The sequence below is a fragment of the Crocodylus porosus genome, unplaced genomic scaffold (genome assembly GCF_001723895.1).
Source record: "Crocodylus porosus isolate Cpor-Errol unplaced genomic scaffold, CroPor_comp1, whole genome shotgun sequence".
NCBI classification, from domain to species: domain Eukaryota; kingdom Metazoa; phylum Chordata; order Crocodylia; family Crocodylidae; genus Crocodylus; species Crocodylus porosus.
In genome coordinates, this window is record NW_017728918.1 from 106,613,182 (window position 1) to 106,620,241 (window position 7,060).

The 7,060-nt window shown below is 40.5% G+C and overlaps 1 non-coding gene across 1 annotated transcript; it reads left to right on the plus strand.

Annotated features, from left to right (window-relative positions):
* Nucleotides 1-3,207: 3,207 nt before the first annotated feature.
* Nucleotides 3,208-3,290, plus strand: TRNAL-UAA. The gene has a single exon. It is a non-coding gene; the product is annotated as a tRNA-Leu (tRNA).
* The last annotated feature ends 3,770 nt before the right edge of the window (nt 3,291-7,060 follow it).

The window sequence follows — 7,060 nt, forward strand, 5'->3', positions numbered from 1 at the left end:
ATTATACTGACTGGTCAATAAATGAACCTAATGACTGTAATATATTAGCATCTTATTTCAAAGACTGCTTAATTTTCAGGAAAATGGTTCCAGATGGTTCAGCTGCCAGCATCACCGGATGGTTTCTCAGTTAGTGATCTGTGGTATGTGCACTGTGTAAATACATCTATACAAGTGACGCAGATGAGGAAACTAAGGTATAGCCTAGGGTGGCCGAGGATATGCTATTGTGGCTTCCTTATTGACTTGCAGATATATGTGAAATTTAACAACTAAAGAATCAGGTAAAAAATGTCTTATAATCATAACCCCACCAATGTCTCTGGGAAATTTGCTGTTAGACAGTTTGTCACATACAGATGAAGAAAGTAGAGTTCAAGAGAAATGTATTTTGAGGGAAAGGAGGGAAGTGAAACATGAGGCATATTTTTTAGATATCTTAATTTCCTTTGATAATTACTGGGTTTTCATTTTAATTGCGTTATACATTAGTGGTCTAGAAGACTAGTGTTCACACTGGTGTTAGTACAGACCCAGGGTGCCCTTAAAATAGTGAGCATAAAAACAATGCTAAAAATAATAGCACCAAATTGTTTTGGACTTACACTACTGCATTTTTTTAAAAAATTGTTAATGAGCTATAAGTAGAAACCAGCCTAAACTTCACAGTTTGGGATCTGTAATTTTAACAATATACAAGGCTCTTTGGTTCTCAGAGTTTTTTGACCTTGGCAGAAAAAAGGAATCATTTGTTAAGTTCAACGTTGTTTGGGTATTTGTTTGACATCAGTTGCTAGTAGAAGAGATTCCATCTGATGGAGCATATGTAAAACAATACAGGGAAAAAATACCTGAACTCAGTTATGTTGTCATTCTTTATCAATTAAATTGTGATTGCTCTGGGCTTATTTGTTGACAACTATTCTTATCTTACCTAGTATTTGCAAAGTTCTCCAAATATTTATCTGCAGTTTAGACAGTAATGAAGTAATCCTCACAGTACCTCTGTTACTTAGGAACACAGGGATGCAAACTGTTTTTTACAAACTTCAAGTGAGTTTTAAAGTCTTATGCAACTTGGCTGCCTCTGTCTTCAGAGGATTTTGGGAATTAATGGGGATCTGTACCTGTGAAGTCCTTGGAAACAGCTGTCTTATTTCAATGAAAGGTCAGGAAGGTCATCCATGTATTTTTTTTCCTTGCAAATAACTTATAAATAGTGATAGTGTTGTACATGACTTTCTCTGTGTGCCTTGAATTTCTTTTCTCTTTTTTTTCTTTGCCATCAGGCTGCCACTGGGGGGAGTATACGTTTGGAAAGGGCTGGGCAGTATAGGGAGCTAGTTACTGGCTGTAATTTAATATATTAGAAAATGGAAGATAGAGATGGAAGGTGTGTGCACCTGAGAAAAGCTATAAAAATAGTGCATCATGATCAGTGTCTCATGTTTCTGATCCCGTCCCACTAGCTTTTCTACATGTTTCTGGGAAGTTCAGTTCAGTTGTTTGCTTTGCTCTAGCAGAACATGATGACATGCAGGGGTTGCACAGCTCTAGCCTAGCAAAATCCACGTCAGTCTGACATAAATCTTTTCCAACATCATATTTGCTAATGATGAAAAAAATGCTCAGGAGCTTAAAAAAGTCTAAGACTGTGGTGCTGGAACTCTGCTGACTCGATAAGAAAGGATTGTACTTTCAGGCCTATTAGGGTGGGGAAATCTACTCCACCTACAAAAAGCATGAGTATTCAAACTCTATATGGGTGGGGTGCAGAGGGCTGGGGAAGTGAAATCCATCCCTAAGCCTACAGCCAGCATGTGGGTTTACTACACACTCCTTCATTTGACCACAGCCGCTATTCCAGCTAGACCAGTAACTGGCAGCTGCAAATCTGTGTTCTGTTTATTGGGCCCTGTATAGCTTTGAGGATAAGGTGCATGAAAAAGATATAATTATGGGTGTGTGAATACAGCAGATGAAAGCTAGGAACTGGGAGAGAAACAGGCTGTGAAGTGAATGGGGTCCATGCCCCCACCCAAATCCAACCTTTCCTCTCTGTGTAAATGTGTTGGTGAAATTCACAATCTAGCAATCTTGATTGTAGATAAAAAAATTGAGACTAAATTGTTTGTTATAAATGCTGTTCTGACCAGGTTTTAGCAATGTAAAAAAGAATACTAAGGTACCCTCCCCACATAAGTTCCACCAATCAAGGTACAAAATTATAGATCGACAACAAACTAGTGGTAGGCGGGCAGGAGGAGGCAGGAGACAGAAGGGAATGGTTGAGACAAGACAAATTAAAGGAAGAGTTAAAAGACTCAATATAGATATCATGCAAAGTGATTGATCTAAGATCAGGGATAACCTACAAGCCTCTTTTACAGAATATTGTGTTTAAGTAACTGAATTACCAGAATGCAGAGGAAAGTATCACAAGGAAGTCTTTCATTTCATTACCTGACTTAATGACAAAGTAAAAAAGAACTAACTCTTTAGATACAATTCTTTTAACCTCTTTGGTATATTTTGGGTTCATAACACTAGTCAACTATCATTGAAAAAGTTCCAGATAGAGAAGCTAACTTTTTCTGCATATTGAAAAAACACTTCTGCAGCTATCACTAACTTCCCTTTTGAAGAAAGAGAAGGATGAACCAGGATCCTGATGACACCAAAGGAAGTTTTAGGAAGATCATGTTTATATGTTGACATTTAAGTGCACTGAAATTCTCCTATGTTTAGTTGACGCATAGCAAGTATTTTACGTAACAAAGAAACTGACAGATGAATTAAAATTACAAAAAGAATTATAAGATCTTAATAGTGATTTCATACAGTACAAGCTTACACTACTGACAGTTTCTGTGTAAATATGGCTTCTGCTAATTAGAGCTAAAAATGGAGTCACAAAAAAATAAAAATGGAGCTGTAATACAGAGTAGCTATGGAGGCTTTATATTGGTTATCCCAGCTGTTCCTAATGACAAAGTTCCTAGAGTGAATGCAAAAGAAAAACAGCTGAAATGCTGATGATGGACTGTTGGCCTAGTTTCCTTTCTAGAGAAGTTCAAATTAAAGCTCTATATTTCTATCCCAAATCTTTATTTGCAGAGATGATGTGTCACAATTAATTGAACCACCTGTATGGAAGCATGGACAAGTTGCATTTTGAATTTTGTACCAGCATAGTAAAGTGTTTACACCAAGGTGGCTGAGTGGTTAAAGTGTTAGACTTAAAATCTAATAGATGTATGTCTGTGTGGGTTCAAACCCCACTCCTGGTGAAAGCTACTTTTCTCAAGAAAAACTAAGAAAGTGATTCTTCTGCCTTACTCAACATCGGTTAGACAGCATCTGGAGTTCTGCGGCGAGATCTGGGTACCACACTAACAAGAAGGTGGTAAAGTTTGAGAAAGTGTAAAGAAGGGTCACCCATATGATTAGAGCAGCCATACAAAGAGAGGCTGGGGGGCCTGGGACTTTTCAGCCTGAAAAAGAGAAGGCTTAGAGGGGACTTGGTAATGGCTTACTACTACAACAGGAGAGTACAGCAAGGGCTTGGAGAACAGCTGTTCATTTAATTTGATGAAAATGAGGAGTAATAGCCACAAACTCCTGGAAGACTCTTTCAGGCTCTACGTTAGGAAAAACTTTTTCACAGTTAGTGTGTCCAGACTGTGGAATAAGCTCCCTCCAGAGGTGGTGCTATCACCTACCCTGGAAATCTTCAAAAGGAGACTGGACAGCCACCTTGCTGGTGACAGTCTTTCTTACCTAGTGAAGGGTGCTGGACCTGATGATCTTCCACAGTCCCTTCCAGCCTTGCAATCTATGAATCTATGAATTGTCCAATTTAAAAATATTTGCGCTTCTGTTTAGTTGTTTGGTTTTTTAAAATTTTGGAAAGGGTATCTTCTCCAAAATGCCAGTTGGTGAAACTAAGAAATGTATAACACAGACCAGTATGAAAAACAGTTATCAAAGAATAACAATTCTGCCTAGCTAGAAGCCCAGACACTGATAAGTGTCTTTTTGCATCTTGCTTATAAAATTGCAAACTTTTCATTGTGCCTTCTCATTGTTTGAAGAATAAGTATACTTACAAAGTTGGAAAATACTTTGTATTGTTTCATTAGGATCATAGGAAAGTAGAACCAGTAGGATACCATGAGGTCATCTACTCCAGCCCCCTGCTCAAGGCAGGATCATCCCTAAACTAAACCATCCCATCCAAGTGTCTATCCAGTCTGCTCTTGAAAATTTCCAAGGATGGAGATTTCACAGTTTCTTTAGGTTTCTTGTTCTGATTCTTGACTACCCTTATCATCAGAAAGTTCCTCCTAATCTACAACCTAAACATCCTTGGCTGTAGCTTGAGACCATTGTTCCTAGCCCTGTCTTATACAGCCACCAAACTAGGCCACAAAACTTCATTATATAAAGCTTTCTTTTTTTCAGATTGCATCTCTGCTTTTTTCAGAAAAAAATGATAGGTTTATAGTTGAAAAAAGTGAAAACCCTATTTCAGAATTTTTCTTGTGAGAGAGAGTTATGTAGAAGTAGGAGCATAAGAATGGGAATTGAGATTTCTGGTCTACTACTGACTTGCTACATAACTTTGAACAAATCATTAAACCTACCTCTTCCTCAGTTTGCCATCTGTAAAATGGAACTAAAGATGGATTGTGCAACTTGCAACTTGTGTTACACATATTTTACCATGCTGGTGATTATAGGGGATAAAAATGAATTACTTGAATTCAATGGAGTTATTAACTGAGCTTGAGTGGTAGAAATGTGGATCTCTGGTGCTGGATGCCACAGATTCATTTCCTAGACTGAATCCATTATACACAACACTCATGAATCTGAAGCATAATTTAGTTTTTAACATTATAAATATATTAAGAACTTTATTATGATTCCAGCAACAAATCCTGTATTTGTCCAAATTAGTTGATGAATGGGTAAGGTGTGTGATTTTTTTGTTTTTTAAGACCTGTCACTGCAAATCCTGTCAAACTTGTGTTTATTCAAAATTCCTTCACAAATCCTGCTTCTCTTTCAGAACAACACTGAGTACTAAAATCTTACCACTTAATTATAAAGTATATTTTAATATACACAAATAAAATCCAAGATAACAAAAAGGTCTGTCATACAGAGTCAAAATATTTACCAGGAGTGGCAAATTACAAAAAGGTTAGCCAGGCAAAGAGCCAAGTTAAACAAAACTTAGAGTGTAATTCCTGGAGTTAATGAATCAATGTTTGAAAGACTTGGAGACAACCAGGGTAGAAATAGCAAGGATAATGGAGAGATGAATTAATTCTAAAATGTTAGATTGCACAATATGAGGATGTACCAGTGAAGTCAATGAGACTTTTGCTGCTTTACTTCACTGAAAATAAGATCAGGGTCTTAGAGGCATTGGAACACAATGATTTCCTTCTCTGGTAATAAAAATTTCTAATGAGAAAAGGGGATGCACTGATTATGATGATGGTGATAATGATGATGCCTACCTGGATTCATGACGTGATGGGGATGATCCAAGCCGTGATCCAGTCCATCAATTACTACCCCATGGTCCTAATCCATGTGGGTACTAATGATGCGGCCAAGAGAAGCCCTGATCACCTGATGGTGGACTACCACACTCTGGGGGGTGTGCTGAAGGAGATAGATGCACTCTCTTCTGTTCTACCAGTGACCGATGTGGAAGACGGCATGAGACATGTATCACAGAGACCAACTGGAGGCTTTGGGAATGGTGTCTTGAGCCGGGCTTTGGCTTCCTTGACAACAAGCTGCACTTCACAACGAGAGACATGCTCAGGTGGGATGGAACACACCTTTCCCCTAAAGGTAAGCGTGTATTCTCTTCTAGGTTGGCAGATCTCCTCCAGTGGGCTTTAAACTAGGCTCATCGGGGAAAGGGGAAGACGAGGGAGGAGGAAGCCTTGGACCGCTAAACCAAGCAGCACTCACAAGTACAGTGCAACCTAGACCGACGAGTGGAACATATACACAGGTAAGCAACAGGGGCCTGGGCAGTACTGAGATTAGGGGGCCAGTGCACACATCCACAACAGGCTTCAAAGCCTCTACACAAATGCTCGTAGTATGGGAAACAAGCAGGAGGAACTTACCCTCCTCCTAGCTGACACCAATCCAGACATAGTGGGGCTCACTGAAATGTGATGGGACCAAACGTATGACTGGGCGGTGAATATCAAGGGCTATAGGCTATACAGGAGAGACAGGACAGGGAGGAAAGGTTGGGGTGTGGTGCTCTACATTAAGGAGGAATACACATCCTCACCAGGTAGCACAGAGTCAGAGAAGGGGCACATGGAAGTGCTCTGTGTTAGAATACAAGGCAGTTGAGAAGAAAGAGACTTAACAGTAGGGGTCTACTACAGACCTCCCAACCAAGCAGAAGAGCTAGACCAGGAATTCTTAAGTCAGCTCACGGAGGTAGTTAGGTCAAAGGGCGTGGTCATCATGGGGGACCTGAACTTTCCAGACATCTGCTGGGAAGAGCAGTCAGCCAGGTCTGACTGCTCACATAGATTCCTATCCAAAATGCAGGACCTCCATCTAACCCAGGAGGTGCACAGCCCCACCAGGGGAGACACCTTGTTGGACCTGGTGCTGGACACCGGTGACAACCTGGTGGGGGAGGTGAGGGTGCTCGACCACCTGGGTAACAGTAATCATCACTTGCTGGAATTCACCATAAAGCACAAGGTGGCAAAGGCCTGCAGCAAGGCAGCAGCCCTAGATTTCAGGAGGGCAGACTTCAATAAGCTAAGGAGAATAGTTGGGGAACCACTGAGGTTCCAGAGGGGAGGGGAGCCAGGTGTCCAGGAAGAGTGGTTGCTCCTTAAGGAGACAATCCTCCAAGCCCAAAGGGAGGTAATCCCAATATGGATCAAAGGGAGTAGGAGGGCACAAAAGCCCCCATGGCTCACCAAAAGCATCCTGGAATGTCTTCTAGCTAAAAGGGAGGAGTACACCCAATGGAAGGGAGGGGCCATCACCAGGGAGG